Genomic DNA, 18,947 nt, shown 5'->3' with positions numbered 1-18,947 from the left:
AGGGCAGGCATTCCCAACTGCGGTCCTCAAGGCACACCAACAGTGCAGGTTTTAGTGATATCCAGGCTGCAGCACAGATGGTTAAATCAAAATAACTGAGACACTAATTAAGTCACCTGTGCTGATGCCTGGATATCACTAAAACCTGCACTGTTAGTGTGCCTTGAGGACCGTGGTTGGGAATGCCTGCCTTAGGGCCTAACATGGGTCTACAACCTGTGTCCTTCCAGCGGCTGTGGAACTATACATCCCAGCATGCCATGCCCCAGTTATAGCATGCCTTAATAGCAAATCTGTGGCATGGCATGCTGGGATGTGTAGTTCATTGTGCTGTTTATGTGATTTTGAAGTAAATGTGATGATTAAAGTCAGTGCTTTGGGAAATACTGGGATAGTGTACACCACAGGTCCTCTGTCCTTGAGATGTACCATGTCTTGCAGCTGGGCAAACAGTGTTTTTCCCCTGCAGATAAGAGTGTTTGTACTACATGTGGTTAATAAATAGCTGTCAGTAAGTAGCTGCTGATTCCTTACCAGAGTTTGTACATGGTGTAGTGATGAGTCAACAAGAACTTACTCGCACATTCTAGAAACATGAATGAGTAAAGGACCAATACACATAGCCTGGACAACCTGCGACTCTCCCGTGAAACTACAAGAGCCAGCATTCTCTAGGCATGCTGGGACTTGTAGTTCAACAGCTCCTGGGGAATACTGTTTATTCCAATATACAAATATGACTAAGGGCTAGATGTACTAAACTAAGCCTTAAAAAGTGATAAAAGTGGAGAGTGACGAATTCCCAGCCAATCAGCTTCTAACTGCCATGTCACCAGAGCCGGATTAAGGGGGGGCCCCAGGGGGTCAGTACCCTGGGCCCCCCGTCATAAGGGGCCCCCCTACCAAAGCTGCTCCGTCCCGCTCTGATACAGGCAGCAATCTCCAGCCTCCACCGCCAGCAGCAGCTCTCCTGGCAGCAGCGGAGGCTAGAGATTGTTGCCTGTATCAGTCCCTGACCCGTGCTGCCCGTGAGGAGGGAGCCGCACGCACAGTCGCGAGCGAGACACTGCACGCCCGCTGGCAGTGCGGAATCCTCCTTCCCAGGCAGCCGGGAGTCTTTCTCCTCCCCGCTGCTTTGTGTGCATGCGTGCGGGGGGGGAGGGGGGGGGGGGGGGGGGGATCGGGTCGGGGGTGGTCCAAAGTCTTTTTTTCAATGGCCATGGTCCTACGGCCGGCATTCGGAGCCCCGCCCCCTCGTGGCCGTAATTCACGTCAGAATGGTGAACTGTGCCCCTGGCTCCCTCCCAGCAATATGTCCTGCGGCATCCTCACCCCTTTCCTCAGGGCAGGCTTCAGTGAGTGTAAGTGTGCACACAGTTTGTGCTCTATATGTGTGTGTGTATATGTATTTGTGTATATGTTCTATTCGTTTATATGTATGTGTGTATATTTTGCTATATGTGCATATGTGTTTTATGTGCATGTATTTGTGTGTATGTGGGTGTCTATGTGTGCATTTGTGTATATGCGTTCTATGTAACGTGTGTGTGTGTGTGTGTGTGTATTATATACTGTGTGTGTGTGTGTGTATATATATATATATATATTTATATATATATATATATATATATATATATATATACATACACACACACACACACACACACACACACACACACACACACACACACACACACACGTGCGTGCATCAAAGGAAAACCCCCTTCCCAATCCTGCGTTTGCCCCTGCGGGGGGAGGTTGCTGGTGGGGGCCCCCCTGTCTTTGGTGCCCTGGGCCCCCCGAGGGCTTAATCCGGCCCTGCATGTCACAGGCTGTGTTTGAAAAATGACAACTATGAGCTGATTGGCTGGTACTTTATCACTCTCCACTTCATCACTTTTTGCAGGCTTGGTACATGTGGCCCTCTATCATTTTCTGTCACCTATGCATGGAGTTCTGTATGATATATATATATATGAAATTAGATACTGACACAAAATAAGCTGCGTTAGTGCTATTGATTTAATTAATATTAGCTCATGTCTAACCGCCCTATGTGTACCGTCACCTACCATGGATTGCACCGGAGAGGTTAGCTCTTCTCCAGCTGGTAGCTGGGCCATGATCAATGCAGTAATAACTTGTTACAGAACAATGACAGGGGTAAAGGAGAGCTGTATTTTCCCAGTACGGGCGCAGATGATTGCACTGTATAAGGCTGCGGCATCTGAGAATCATAGATGTGATGGTGGAGATGGATTTGCACCCCGTCAAGTCTTCCTGTGCTCCTACATGAAGAGCAATGTTCGATTACCACCTCATTCACTCTGCTGCAATGCTTGGTGGAAATGATCCAAGCACTTATAGCTTATTCACCTCAGGAAATGAATGATCCAGTGATTGGGGTATTGACTGTCTCTGGGGCTTGTGAAAGCCAATACGTCAGCTTCACAAAGAAAAGTATTACACATGAATGTATTCCTGGATCTGGAGGAAAAAATGACTTTGCCTATGTCTATACAATCCTTACTGATTAATGATAAGTATGCACCACTGACAGATATGTGCCGCTCATCTCCATTCCGATAATACACAATATATAAAGTGGCTGATTCCTGAGTGGCTGAATATTGTGTTATATGGGCCATTCTTAGGGGCAGATGTACTAAGCCTCGGAGAGTGATAAAGTGGAGAGAGATAAAGTGCCAACCAATCAGCTCCAAACTGTCATTTTTAAACACAACCTGTAACATGGCAGTTAGGAGCTGATTGGCTGGTACTTTATCTCTCTCCACTTTATCACTCTCCAAGGCTTAGTACATAGCCCCCTCTGTGAGGCAGTGAGGGAAACGAGAGACTGAGGCTATAACATTACACCATGTAATGCATGAGATGTGCTTTTTATCGCATTTTTCCTTTAGTGCATCCCGCCCATAGGCATAGGGGGTAATTCCAAGTTGATCGCAGCAGGACATTTTTTAGCAGTTGGGCAAAACCATGTGCACTGCAGGGGGGGCAGATATAACATGTGCAGAGAGAGTTAGATTTGGGTGTGGTGAGTTCAATCTGCAATCTAAATTGCAGTGTAAAAATAAAGCAGCCAGTATTTACCCTGCACAGAAACAATATAACCCACCCAAATCTAACTCTCTCTGCAAATGTTATATCTGCCTCCCCCTGCAGTGCATATGGTTTTGCCCAACTGCTAAAAAATTTCCTGCTGCGATCAACTTGGAATTACCCCCATAGTGAGAGAATAAAGTGTAAAATTGATAAAGGGACATATTCATTATTAATTAAGGCTAGCCCTCGATAGTGCAGATTCCTTACTGCTGCAATTAGTGGCAATAAGAAATCCTTGTTCACCAGAATGTATGATCTCTGAGTCATCAGTACTGGGCCTATGATGAGAGCGTGTCCCAGCGATCATTAGGAAGTAAAGTTATTACATATTCACTGGTCTTCCTGATTCACCGAACATCCCCTAGCATTCCCCGACCCCCCCGTTTACCCTCTTTAACTCTGCATGTGCCTTAAGGCTACAATGGCTAATACAATGTGAAGGCTGTGTTATCCTCCGGGGACAAGCTTGCATTATGGATCCCCATGGGGGCTGCTTATTTGCAAATGAAAATGGGGGATAGGCATACTTGCCTATTTTTGAAAAAGCGTTTGAGGGAGACTGTGAACGTAACACCTACAGTATAAGTGTGGATGAGCACTGCTACATCTGAGAAGCATATAATGAAAATGACTTACATCCAAATGTAAATGAGCCTGAAAGTTAGTAAGATCTACTTGTTGAAGAAAAGCCACTGATATTTTTCAGGAATTGTTCGTGTATTGGTATTGGGTTTCAGAAGAGGTTCCATATAGTGTAAGTGGCCATGAGAAACCTTATTTAAAATGCATGTAGCCATAGGAATCATTGTGCCTTATAACCAATGCAGGGACATGGCACCGATTAACTTATTTGAATGTACAGTATGTATATTCTGATTTCTTCTTTTACCCCAAGAATGTAACAGCTACATAATGGGGGTAATTAGGGAGATTGCTGGTCTATTCAGGGAGTGAGGGAGATTGCTTCTATTTCAGGGAGTCTCCTGCAGAATGAGGGATGGTAGGCAACTATGGGGATAGGTACAGATATCTTTGAGACCTGCTGCAGTCACTGGTACATACATTTAGGGGATACTTAATATATGTGAGTACGTACCACCAATAAAATGGGCGATTTCAGATATCACACAAATATGGTTTAAAAAACAGGTCCCAAAATGAGTTGGATGAAGTTATGAGGAAGCCTATTTAAAGAAGTATCACAATGCCTGTTCTGTTCTTGCCATGTCAATAAAGAACGTATTTATGTGTCTTGATCCTGACTTACAGTATTTCTTTTGTGTACTACATGATTTCTACCCCCCCCCCCCCTCCCCCCCGCACACTTGCCGATGTGTGTAGTGACGGTGTGACAGGTGCGGCCATGCTGCATTCGGCAGAATGGCCCTCATCTGCGATATCACCCATCGGACTTAAACGCAGGTCCAACAGGCGATGTCGCATCGTGCATCACTTCTCCAGGCTTATTGTGAATCTGTGCAGACTCCAGATTGTAGCAGAGATCACAGACTAGCTGTAAACAGGGCCGGTTCTGGGGCTATGCGCGCCCCGGGCGGCAATGGGGGGCGTGGCTTTGTACAGGGGGCGTGGTCATTTACGCCCCCTGTACAGACTACTGCAGTGCTCTGAAATGTGCCCCCCGCTGCCGCTGGCCGCTGTGAAGCCCTTCGTGGAGAGGTCCTTTAATGTGCGGTGCGCGATGACGTCATTGCGCACCGCACAGTAAAGGACCTCTCCATGAAGTGAAACTCTAGTTTCCCTTCACAGCGGCGGGGGGCAGCGGGGGGCACAGCAGCAGCAGATCTTGCCCTGGTACGGCGCCCTCCGGATGGCGCCGGCGCCCTCTGGAAGGCAGCGCCCCGGGCAAAAGTCCTGCTTGCCCGTGGCAAGATCCGCTATTGGCTGTAAACTACTTGTGTGCTTGTTTGCAGAGGTTATGCAAGCCCTCCTGTGTGCAGTACTATGATGCTGTCACTGTCATCACTGCACCCCATGCTCCCCAGCGTGTACTTCATGTAGTTCCTTCTATTCTAAGTACTGGGCGCTGCCATTTTAAGCTGAATCAAATGTCCGCTGAAGCACAAATGGAGTTAGACAGGAAGCCACATCAGCGGTGAACAACCAATCATCAGAGACCCGGGGTTATAAAGAGCCTGCAAAGGCACTCCCTGGTTGTCAGTGCATTGTTGATAGATGCTAGAACCAAGTGGGCTAAAGGACCTCTGTTGTCAGGGGGAGGAGCTACAGATGGGTCCACGTTTATCTTGACCTTTTAATAGGATAAACCGAGACTGGCCAGTCGGACTTAATCCCCTGCTGTAATGACTTAATCCCCTGCTGTATTGTTCTCTGTATCGTATTGCAGCTGAGAACAATAGATGAAGGGTTTATGCTAATAAGTCATGTTGTGCCTAGGCGCAGAAAACTAGTCAAGATAACCGTGGACCCATCTGTATGCCGGCGGGATAGTACTTCTACTATCCACGCCACAAACTACTCCCTTTAGTAACCCGGTGGCGACCGAGCCCGAAGCGTGGCGAGCGAAGCGAGCCTGCAAGGGTACATTTTCGGGTACCCTGTCCGGCCCTAGCTCCTCCCCCTGGTGACCTCAGAGGTCTTTTCTCCAACTTGGTTTTAGCCATAACTGCTTTGTTGTCTACAGTCCTGCTGTGACTTCTACTGAGTATCTCTCTGTCTAGCAGCTTTCTCATTGACTCCTGTGCAGTTAACACCAGAGCACCCACTGACTCCATTCAGCGGTCCTGAGTAGCTGGTCATGCTCAGCAATCCTGTATAGCCGATACTGCTCTGCATGCCGGCCATCCTGAGCAGCTGGTCCAGCAATCCCGTATACAACTGGTACTGCTCCGCAACCTGGCATCCAGCAATCCTGTGTAGCTGGTCATGCTCCAGCAATCCTGTATAGCCAGTACTGCTTTGCAGACCTAGCATCCAGCAATCCTGAGTAGCTGGTCGTTCTACAGCAATCCTGTGTAGCCGGTACTCCTCTGCAACCTGGCATCCAGCAATCCTGAGTACCTGGCCATGCTCCAGCAATCCTGTATAGTGGTACTACTCTGCAACCTGGCATCCAGCAATCCTGTTTAGCCGGTACTGCTCCACAACCCTGCATCTAAGTAAAAGAAACTGTTCGCAACCCAATAATCCAGAGAAGCTGGTACTGCTCCGCACTCCACCCGAGCCCAAGAAACTGGTCACAACCCAGTAATCCTGAGAAGCTGGTACTGTTCGGCATCATAGCTTGTCAGTTCTACACTTCATAGTAAGCACTAAGGCCCAAATGTATTAAGCGTTAACAAAAGATAAATCTGAGACGCATAAGGAGAGATAAATGACCAGCCAATCAGCTTCCTAACTGTCATGTCACAGGCTGTGTTTGAAAAATGACAGTTGGGAGCTGATTGGCTGGTCATTTATCACTCTTTATCCGTCTCCGATTTATCTCTTGTTAATGCTTAATACATTTGGGCCTAAACCACCTTATCTCTCTGCACTCTCCTATCCTGCATGAAGAAGAGTTATATTAAGCCGCCTAGCTTCTGACCCAGCCTACCGTGTGCCACTCATGTTTGTGTCTGGACACGTGGGGAGGTATTTGGCCAATTTGTGAGTCACCAAATTGAGCTGGTTGAGATTCAGCCATTCAGCAATCAGACCACTTAGTCACTTTGCACCAACACTTAATGACTGTAATAATTACAATCAGCTTGTTATCGGGCGGTATGTTCCATGTGGGCCATCATGTCTACCCTAACAATGATTCCAATGCTTGACAATAATATGATCTAAATTTATCAGACATCATATCTGCTATGTTTAACTGAAGGGATCAGTCTTGTGTGGTCAATTGTAGAATAAAGTATAACAAATAAAACCTAACAAATATGTTATGAGTTTACTTTTCACTCCAGAAGAAAAAAAACAATTGGTTCAACCAGTGGTCCTCAACTCCAGTCCTCACATACACCCAACAGGTCATGTTTTCAGAATGTCTTTAACCATGCACAGGTGAGTTACTCTGTTTTGCTAAATCAGTAATTATTGGCCTGTTTCCACAGATAGAAATCCTCAAACAGGAACAATTGGGGCAACTTGAGGACTGGAGTTGAAGAATATCCTATTGGATTGGAACGCGTTGGTGCAGAGAGTGTGGGCTGCCAAGGACCATCCCAAAGATCTCATCCCAAAGTTGGAGAGACACAGGGGGGTCATTCCGAGTTGATCGCACGTAGCAACTTTTTGCTGCTCGTACGATCAACTTGATGCCGCCTATGGGGGAGTGTATTTTACCATAGCAGGGCTGCGAACACTTGTGCAGCTCTGCTATGCTTAAAAAGTTTCCTGCAAAACAAGATCAGGGTCAGACTTACTTACCCCGTGCGACGGATCCAGCGACGAAGGTCCAGGAATTTACGTCAGACATCCGCCCTCCAAACGCCAAGACACGCTTGCGTTCGCCTCACCACGCCTGGAAAACAGTCAGTTGACGCCCCGGAACGCCTCCCGCCTCTCAGTCTTCTTGCGATTGCCGCTGCGATCACTTTTTCCGCTGGCGGTGTCGCCTGGTGACAGCACGCGTGCGCAATGCAGCCACAGTGCATGCGCAGTTCTGACCCGTTCGCACCGCTGCGACAAACTACAGCGTGCAAACGGGTCGGAATGACCCTCACAGTGCCTATTGCACAGGTTGTATTCCGGACTTTTACTCCTGTAACAAGGCATGTTGCTTTAGCACCTATATCCTTCCATTTGGTGTTGGGCTTTGGGCCTTATTCAGGTTGGATCGCAAAAGTTGTGTTATCGAAAACAACTGTGCATGTGCAGCATTTGCATTGCTTGGCTGCGAATAGCGATTACTTATGCAAATGCATTGTGCTTTAACGCACTCGCATTATGATTGACAGGAAGCCAGTTTTTAGGGGAGAAAACATGGTGTTTTCTGGGTGTGTTTGAAAAAACCGCAGGCGTGGCAAGGCGTTACTCGGGTGGGTCTCTAACATCAGCGATGATCACCCCCAGCCTCTTGCGTATGCCGAATTGTGGTCGACCTTGCCTGGTGCAGATGGAAAAACTCTTTGATGTTCCAGTAATTGCGTATGGTTTTGCGATCAGAACGCGCATTGCGATGCATTCGGAATTTCGGCAATGGGCCTTTTTTCTCTATTTCTAGGCGGCAACTATTTGATCGCAGCAACTGCTTTTTACTAGCAAGATTAGCGATCCAACCTGAATAGGGTCCTTTGTATGGACTTATCTCTTCTATGTCCAATTGAGTTTTTATTTTTGTTTACGATTTGGAATAAATTCTTTTTACCATATGTGCCTGCAGGAAGAATTTATGAGTGCACACAATGGGCCGGATGTAATGAAGTCCGATTTAGCTGAAGGTGCGGGTTCCCAACTGAAACGCTGACTTTTTTTTTTAAAGCGGCAATCATTTATAAGGCATGATGTTGCCTTGTACATGATTGCCACTTTAAAAAAAAAAATTGTCAGTGAACCCGAACCCGTGGTAAACTCGGACTTCTTTACATCCGGCCCAAAGAAACCATTATACAGTACATGAATCCCAAACTTTTGATGTGAGTTGGGTACGTTATATTATTATTATTTACTTCCATTTGGTGATTGGTCTTGCTGTTATTAGATTCTATGGAAAGGAGGTGAAATATAACCATCGGAAGAAACCTTTATATGTACAACTCATTCACTTGCCAAGTGAGTTTTTGCTATGCCTGAATATGTTTGTTTTGGTGATGAGAGCTATATTCAACACCTAAGGGATTATCTCTTCACAATTCCATTTCTCAACACAGAGGTGTAAAATCTTTATAAACAAGAAAATACTATACATTGGTTTTGTTTTTTAATTTTTTTACATGTTCTTGTTGATCGTTTGGAAGAAATATGGGTTCTGATAAAGAAGATAGTCATTACAAAGATAGACAGTCATCAGGTCAACAGTAAAAGGACGACAGTCAAAAGGTCATCAAGGTCAAAAGGTTGACAATAAAAATGTTGACACGGTCAAAAGGTCGACAGACATAAGGTCAACACGGACAAACATTTTTGGGTGTTTTGTGTTTTTAAACTTTTTTTTTACCCCATTTTTTTTAAAAATGCATCCCCTCGCAGGCTCACTTTGCTCGTCACACTTCGGGCACGGTGGCTCACTCCGCTCAGCTTTGCTCGCCGCAAGGTTACTAAAGGGAATAGTTTGTGACATGGATAGTAAATGCAGCAAAAGTTGTAAACATTTTTTTAAAGGTCGACCTTTTGACCCCGTTGACCTATTGCATGTCGACCATTAGTGGTCGAACTAATTGACTGTAGACCTTTTTAGTCTATATCAATAGACCGGATACCGGAAATATGAACAAGATGACGAATCTTCACACACATTGGAACCCCCATGCCTTTACATTGTGGGCTATTGGTTTGGCTATTATTCTGTGTCGCCTTGGATCTATTGTCTAACATCTATGCTTTCTTTAGGCTGTTTTTTATTTCCTTATCTGCCTTTTAGCACTATTCGGGAAGTCTGTATAAAGGAAGTGTTTGTACCCAGGCCACGTTACAGTTTGGGGCCTGATTCTGAGTTGTACACAATGCCAATATTCACGCAAATGGTCGATGTTTTTCAACTGCACATGTGCTTGAGGCACAGATTTATCAAAGCTTGGAGAGAGATAAAGTACCAACCAATCAGCTAGCCGCCATGTTACAGGTTGTGTTTAAATAAAAATGACAGGAGCTGGCGGTTGGTAATTTATCTCTCTCCACTTTACCTCTCTCCAAGCTTTGATAAATCTTGGCATGTCTATAAAAAGTCGCACAATACAGGTGTCCCACAGGGTGTACACAGTTGTGATTGAGACTCACGGTCTCAGAAATGTATTGGGCGTTCCTGGGGGCGTGGCTATTCTGATTGTGTTATGGGACTGTTGGGGTTGTGTCGCATTACTGATTTTGAACTCGGACACTCGGGTATATTTACTAAAGTGTGGGTTTTTAGAACTGGAGATATTGCCCATAGCAACCAATCATATTCTAGCTATGATCTTCTAGAAGGTGCTAGATAAATAAGTAGAATCTGGTAGAATCTGGTTGCTATGGGACACATATCCACTTCTAAAAACCCGTACTTAAACAAATATGCCCCTTAGAGTGTGTTTCAGAGATGGACGTAGACACTAACGCTGTGTCCAATTTTTAAACAACTGAGTCACCCACTTGCAGTGTTTTAAAATGCATTTTCTTCAATGTCTGTATTTACAGTGCATCCGGAAAGTATTCACAGCGCTTCACTTTGTCCACATTTTGTTATGTTACAGCCTTATTCCAAAATGGAATAAATTCATTTTTCCCCTCAAAATTCTACACACAATACCCCATAATAACGTGAAAAAAGGTTGCTGTTTTTTTGAGATTTCTGCAAATTTATTAAAAATAAAAAAAACTAAGAAATCACATGTACAGAAGTATTCACAGGCTTTGCTCAATACGTTGTTGATGCACCTTTGGCAGCAATTACAGTCTCAAGTCTTTTTGAATATGATGCCACAAGCTTGGCACACCTATCTTTGGGCAGTTTCGCACATTCCTCTTTGCAGCACCTCTCAAGCTCCATCAGGTTGGATGGGAAGCATCTGTGCACAGCCATTTTCAGATCTCTCCAGAGATGTTCAATTAGATTCAAGTCTGGGCTCTGGCTGGGCCACTCAAGGACATTCAGAGTTGTCCTGAAGCCAATCCTTTAATATCTTGGCTCTGTGCTTAGGGTCGTTGTCCTGCTGAAAGATGAACTGTCGCCCCAGTCTGAGGTTGAGCGCTCTGGAGCAGGTTTTCATCCAGGATGTCTCTGTACAATGCTGTATTCATCTTTCCCTCTAGTCTCTCAGTTCCTGCCACTGAAATACATCCCCACAGCATGATGCCACCACCGTGCTTCACTGTAGGGATGGTATTGGCCTGGTGATGAGCGGTGCCTGGTTTCCTCTAAACTTGATGCCTGGCATTCACGCCAAATAGTTCAATCTCTGTCTCATCAGACCAGAGAATTTCGTTTCTCATGGTCTAAGAGTCCTTCATGTGCATTTTGGCAAACTCCAGGCAGGCTGCCATGTGCTTTTTACTAAGGAGTGGCTTCCGTCTGGCCACTCTACCATACAGGCCTGATTGGTGGATTGCTGCAGAGATGATTGTCCTTCTGGAAGGTTCTCCTCTCTCCACAGAGGAATGCTGTAGATCTGATTGAGTGACCATCGGGTTCTTGGTCACCTCCCTGACTAGGGCACTTATCCGCTGATCACTCAGTTTAGATGACCGGCCAGCTCTAGGAAGAGTCCTGGTGGTTCCGAACTTCTTCCATTTACGGATGATGAAGACCACTGTGCAACAAACGCACACAGAAAATAGCTCATATTTATTTAATGAAAAAATTAATGTGGTGGAGTTGTATTTTTGACACGCAAATACAAATACCCCCTGCAGGATACTCTATGTAATAAGCAGACACAGGAGCTTATACATGACTGTTTAACAAAGGGAATAAAAACCTGCAGCTCCAGTGTTAACTGCTGCAATTTTTAGGATAGTATCACAATAGCCACAGACTGTTGCAGTTTTTGAGATAGTAACAGAACAGTTACATGAGAGAGCCACAAATGAGCTACAATTGCTAAAATATGTGCTATAACAATTGATTACTGTTACTGTGTGTAGAATTGACACAATTTGGATCCGTATATATATATATATATATATATATATATATAATAAGAATTTACTCACCGGTAATTCTATTTCTCGTAGTCCGTAGTGGATGCTGGGAACTCCGTAAGGACCATGGGGAATAGCGGCTCCGCAGGAGACTGGGCACAAATAGAAAGCTTTAGGACTACCTGGTGTGCACTGGCTCCTCCCCCTATGACCCTCCTCCAGACCTCAGTTAGGATACTGTGCCCGGAAGAGCTGACACAATAAGGAAGGATTTTGAATCCCGGGTAAGACTCATACCAGCCACACCTATCACACCGTACAACTTGTGATATGAAACCCAGTTAACAGCATGATAACAGAGGAGCCTCTGAATAGATGGCTCACAATAATAACCCGATTAGTTAACAATAACTATGTACAAGTATTGCAGACAATCCGCACTTGGGACGGGCGCCCAGCATCCACTACGGACTACGAGAAATAGAATTACCGGTGAGTAAATTCTTATTTTCTCTGACGTCCTAGTGGATGCTGGGAACTCCGTAAGGACCATGGGGATTATACCAAAGCTTCCAAACGGGCGGGAGAGTGCGGATGACTCTGCAGCACCGAATGAGAAAACTCAAGGTCCTCCTCAGCCAGGGTGTCAAATTTGTAAAATTTTACAAAGGTATTTGACCCTGACCAAGTTGCAGCTCGGCAAAGTTGTAAAGCCGAGACCCCTCGGGCAGCCGCCCAAGATGAGCCCACCTTCCTTGTGGAGTGGGCTTTTACAGATTTTGGCTGTGGCAGTCCTGCCACAGAATGCGCAAGCTGAATTGTACTACAAATCCAGCGAGCAATAGTCTGCTTAGAAGCAGGAGCACCAAGCTTGTTTGGTGCTTACAGGATAAACAGCGAGTCAGATTTCCTGACTCCAGCCATCCTGGAAACATATATTTTCAGGGCCCTGACAACGTCCAGCAACTTGGAGTCCTCCAAGTCCTTCGTAGCCGCAGGCACCACAATAGGTTGGTTCAGGTGAAATGCTGAAACCACCTTAGGGAGAAACTGAGGATGCGTCCTCAATTCTGCCCTGTCCGTATGAAAAATCAGATAAGGGCTTTTACAAGATAAGGCCGCCAATTCTGACACACGCCTGGCTGAAGCCAGGGCCAACAGCATGACCACTTTCCACGTGAGATATTTTAAATCCACAGTTTTAAGTGGTTCAAACCAATGTGATTTGAGGAACCCCAAAACTACATTGTGATCCCAAGGTGCCACTGGAGGCACAAAAGGAGGCTGTATATGCAGCACACCCTTGACAAACGTCTGAACTTCAGGAACTGAAGCCAGTTCTTTCTGGAAGAAAATCGACAGGGCCGAAATCTGAACCCAATTTGAGGCCCATAGACACTCCTGTTTGCAGGAAATGCAGGAATCGACCCAGTTGAAATTCCTCCGTCGGGGCCTTCCTGGCCTCCCACCACGCAACATATTTTCGCCAAATGCGGAGATAATGTTTTGCGGTTACATCCTTCCTGGCTTTGATCAGGGTAGGGATGACTTCCTCCGGAATGCCTTTTTCCTTCAGGATCCGGCGTTCAACCGCCATGCCGTCAAACGCAGCCGCGGTAAGTCTTGTAACAGACAGGGTCCCTGCTGAAGCAGGTCCCGTCTTAGAGGTAGAGGCCATGGGTCCTATGTGAGCATCTCTTGAAGTTCCGGGTACCAAACCCTTCATGGCCAATCCGGAGCCACGAGTATAGTTCTTACTCCTCTCCGTTTGAGGCGGGACGCCATCATGTCCACCTTTTTGGTTGTTCCCAACGGTTTACAATCATGTGGAAGACTTCTGGGTGAAGTCCCCACTCTCCCGGGTGGAGGTCGTGCCTGCTGAGGAAGTCTGCTTCCCAGTTGTCCACTCCCGGAATAAACACTGCTGACAGTGCTATCACATGATTTTCCGCCCATCAGAGAATCCTTGCAGCTTCTGCCATCGCCCTCCTGCTTCTTGCGCCGCCCTGTCTGTTTACGTGGGCGACCGCCGTGATGTTGTCTGATTGGATCAGTACCGGCTGGTTCTGAAGCAGGGGCCTTGCTTGACTTAGGGCATTGTAAATGGCCCTTAGCTCCAGAATATTTATGTGAAGCGAAATTTCCTTGGAAATTTCTTCCCTGTGTGACTGCAGCCCAGCCCCGAAGGCTGGCATCCGTGGACACCAGGACCCAGTCCTGTATTCCGAATCTGCGGCCCTCTAGTAGATGAGCCCTCTGCAGCCACCACAGCAGCGACACCCTGTTTCTTGCTGACAGGGTTATCCGCTGTTGTATCTGTAGATGGGACCCGGACCATTTGTCCCACAGGTCCCACTAGAACGTCCTTGCGTGGAGCCTTCCGAATGGAATTATGCTTCGTACGAAGCTACCATTTTTCCCAGGACTCGTGTGCATTGATGTACCGACACCTGTCCTGGTTTTAGGATGTCTCTGACTAGAGATGACAACTCCTCGGCTTTTTCCACTGGAAGAAACACTCTTTTTCTGGTCTGTGTCCAGAATCATTCCCAGGAACAGAAGACGCGTCGTCGGGACCAGCTGTGACTTTGGAATATTGAGAATCCAGCCGTGCTGTTGTAGCACTTCCCGAGAGAGTGCTACCCCCATTAATAACTGTTCTTTGGACCTCGCCTTTATCAGGAGATCATCCAAGTACGGGATAACAAAAACTTCCTTCTTGCGAAGGAGTATCATCATTTCGGTCATTACCTTGGTAAAGACCTTCGGTGCCGGGGACAACTCCAACGGCAGCGTCTGGAACTGATAGTGACAGTTCTGTACCACACCTCTGAGGTACTCCTGGTGAGGAGGGTAAATGGGGACATGCAGGTACGCATCCTTGATGTCCAGGGAGACCCTGTAATCCCCCTCGTCCAGGCTCGTAATAACCGCCCTAAGCGATTCCATCTTGAACTTGAATCTTCTGATATAAAAAATTCAAGTATTTTAATTTTAAGATGGGTCTCACCGAACCGTTCTGTTTCGGCACCACAACCATTGTGGAATAGTAACCCCTTCCTTGCTGAAGGAGGGGCACCTTGACAATCACTTGTTGTGATTATAGTGTTGAATAGCCATCAACACCGCCTCCCTGGCAGAGGGAGGTGCCGGTAAGGCAGATTTTAGGAAACAGCGGGGGGAAGAACGTCTCGAACTCCAGCCTGTACCCCTGAGATACTACTTGAAGGACCCAGGGATCCATGTGAGAGAGCCCACCGGGCGCTGAAATTTCTGAGACGGCCCCCACCGTACCCGGGTCCGCCTGAGCAGCTCCAGCGTCATGCTGTGGGCTTACCGGACGCAGGGAGGACTTCTGCTCTTGGGAACTAGCTGTGTGCTGCAGCTTTTTCCTCTACCTTTGCCTCTCGGCAAAAAGGATGAGCCTCTAGCCCTCTTGCTTTTCTGGGGCTGAAAGGACTGTACTTGATGATACGGTGCCTTCTTTTGTTGTGGGGTAACCTGTGGCAACAAAGTCGATTTCCCAGCAGTAGCTGTGGAAACGAGGTCTGAAAAAAAAACCATCCCCAGTTTTACCCCCTTATAGGGCAAACTTCCATGTGCCGATTCAAGTCGGCATCGCCTGACCATTGCCGAGTCCATAACCCTCGTCTGGCGGCAATGGATCTAGCGCTTATTTTTGATGCCAGCCGGCCAATATCCCTCTGTGCATCACGCATGTATAAGACCACGTCTTTTGTATGCTCTATTGTCAGCAAAATATTGTCCCTATCCATAGTTATTTTCCGACAGGGAATCTGACCACGCAGCGGGAGCACTGCACAACCATGCCGAAGCAATGGCTGGTCGCAATATAATGCCCGAGTGTGTGATTATATCTTTTAGGGTAACCTCCTGCTTTCTATCAGCAGGTTCCTTCAGGGCGGCCGTATCCGGAGACGGTAGTGCCACCTTTTCTGATAAGCGTGTAAGCGCTGTATCTACCCTATGGGGTGTTTCAATTTCTTACCGGGGGAAGACCACGCTTCCTCACACACCTCATTTAATTCCTCAGATGCAGGAAAAACTACTACTAGTTTTCTCTCACCAAACACAATACCCTTTTATGTGGTACCTGGGGTATTATCATAAATGTGTAATACATTTTTCATTGCCTCAATCATGTAACGGGTGGACCTATTTGGAGGGTATACTAGTCTCATCGTCGTCGACACTGGAGTCGGTATCCGTGTCGACATCTGTGTCTGCCATCTGAGGTAGCGGACGTTTTTAGAGCCCCCCATGACATTTGAGACGCTGGAACAGGCCCAAGATGAGTAGCCGGCTGATCAGTGTCGTCAACCTTTTGTGTAAGGAGTTGACACTTTCACGTAATCCTTCCATAAGTCCAACCACACCGGTGTCGACCCCGCAGGGGGTGACAACATATTTACAGGCACTCGCTCCGCCTCCACATCATTATCCTCCACATACATGTCAACACAGCCGTACCAACACACAGCACACACACAGGGAATGCTCTGACAGAGGACAGGACCCCACAAAGCCCTTTGGGGAGACAGAGGGAGAGTATGCCAGCACACACCAGGGCGCTATATGTCACAGGGATATCACCTACAAAAAGTGTTTTCCCTTATAGCTGCATATATATATTGTATACTGCGCCTAAAATGTGCCCCCCCCCCCTCTCTTTTTAACCCTTCCTTGTAGTGTATTAACTGCAGGGGAGAGCCAGGGAGCTTCCCTCCAACGGAGCTGTGAGGGAAAAATGGCGCCAGTGTGCTGAGGGAGATAGCTCCGCCCCTTTTTCGCGGACTTTTCTCCCGCATTTTTATGGATTCTGGCAGGGGTTAAAAAGCACCTATATAGCCTCTGGGGCAATATATGGTGCCAGTTTGCCAGCCAAGGTGTCAGTATTGCTGCTCAGGGCCCCCCCCCCCCAGCGCCCTGCACCCATCAGTGACCGCAGTGTGAGGTGTGCATGAGGAGCAATGGCGCACAGCTGCAGTGCTGTGCGCTACCTTGATGAAGACTGATGTCTTCTGCCGCCGATTTCAGGAACTTCTTGCTTCTGGCTCTGTAAGGGGGCCGGCGGCGCGGCTCTGGGACCGGACTCCGAGGCTGGGCCTGTGTTCGATCCCTCTGGAGCTAATGGTGTCCAGTAGCCTAAGAAGCCCAAGCTGGCTGCAAGCAGGCAGGTTCGCTTCTTCTCCCCTTAGTCCCTCGTAGCAGTGAGCCTGTTGCCAGCAGGTCTCACTGAAAATAAAAAACCTAAAACTAACTTTCTATCTAAGAAGCTCAGGAGAGCCCCCTAGTTTGCACCCAGCTCGTCCGGGCACAAAGATCTAACTGAGGTCTGGAAGAGGGTCATAGGGGGAGGAGCCAGTGCACACCAGGTAGTCCTAAAGCTTTCTATTTGTGCCCAGTCTCCTGCGGAGCCGCTATTCCCCATGGTCCTTACGGAGTTCCCAGCATCCACTAGGACGTCAGAGAAATATATACGATAATGTCAGCCCGGCACTCTGTTTTGGATCCAGACGTTGCCCTGGTGCCCTCAGTATAAGTTCCAATAGCTTTCAAAAAAGGCTGCGGCACTCAAGGTCTTAAGAAAAGTCAAGTGTATTTAAATCATCAGAAAAAAATCCATCAACGTTTCGTGGACTCTAACTCCTTTGTCAAGATTATTCACATCTTGACAAAGGGGTTAGAATCCCCGAAACGTCGATGGATTTTTTTCTGATGATTTAAATACACTTGACTTTTCTTAAGACCTTGAGTGCCGCAGCCTTTTTTGAAAGATATATATATATATATATATATATATATATATATAAAGAAGAAATATCTCTGTGGAGCGCTCTTATTCTATAATCTGATATAATTAGATGATTGTTAGTGGATGTTATATAAAGAGAGGATGACCTTACACATTTATACACCCATACTAGAATCGCATATATCTCTTTATTAAAAGATTTTGATTTAAAACTTATCATAAAACTTTTCCTTTTCTTTTACATTGGAGATACAATTGTATATTTCAACATTATTTGTATAAGGAAAAAAATAAAACAATATAATGAGCTTTCACCCAACGCGTTTCATCTACATCGACTTCTTCAGGGGTGTTTCTAAATAACAGCTCTCTGTTTATATTGGAATAACTGTAGTATTCAAAAGGTATGAAGTTTTAATTGAACCAAAGTTGTACTGAAAAATATTTATTACCAAGTTGAAAAAACTTGAAGAAAATTATTCCCAGAATATGATAGCATTTATTGGGATTCCTTCTTATAGGCCACCTAATGAATTATATTCTTCTCCAGCATGTAGAAATATATTTCATTCATTTTTCTTGGCTCATTGGGTTGGCATTTCCTCAGTTTTTCAAAGTATCAGTGAAGTCCAACATAAGGGATCCACTTGTAAACTTAGGATAAAAATATCCCTTTAATTTTCCAGCAGTTGTCCTATAGGTCTGCCTGCATAGGTATCCAATACAGTGCAGAATTGACACAATTTGGTTCCGTGTATATATATATATATATATATATATATATATATATATATATATATATGCACAATTATGAATACAGAATAAAGGCTCAACCGCAAATTTCCAGCGATTGTTATAGGCCCTACACACTTAAAGATTATCTGTCCAATCTGGCTGATTGGAAAGAAAATCTGGCAACATCTGGGAGCAAATGACAATCAACCATTTGCTCACAAAATCCAGAAAATATACAAAAACTGTTGTTCACAGAAATTGGTTTAATGAAAGAAACTTAACTAATTTGTCTAAAAGACCATTTTTGTCTGTTTTCCAGTATTTGAGAGCAAATGGTCAATTGTCATTTGCTCCCATATATTACCAGATTTTTGTTCCAACCAGAAAGATTGGACAGATAATCTTTAAGTGTGTAGGGCCCATTAGACATAGTGACATACCCTTTCACAATTTAAATTAATAAAAGGTACTCTAGTAAATAAGGGTTTAATTTGAGCAGTCAACAATTTGTGGTTGGTTCCAAGATATTTTTGCACACACCCAAGAATTATAAATCATATAAATATACTAA

Source organism: Pseudophryne corroboree, chromosome 1, assembly GCF_028390025.1.
Source record: "Pseudophryne corroboree isolate aPseCor3 chromosome 1, aPseCor3.hap2, whole genome shotgun sequence".
Lineage (NCBI taxonomy): Eukaryota > Metazoa > Chordata > Amphibia > Anura > Myobatrachidae > Pseudophryne > Pseudophryne corroboree.
Note: the sequence above shows the minus strand (reverse complement) of the source record.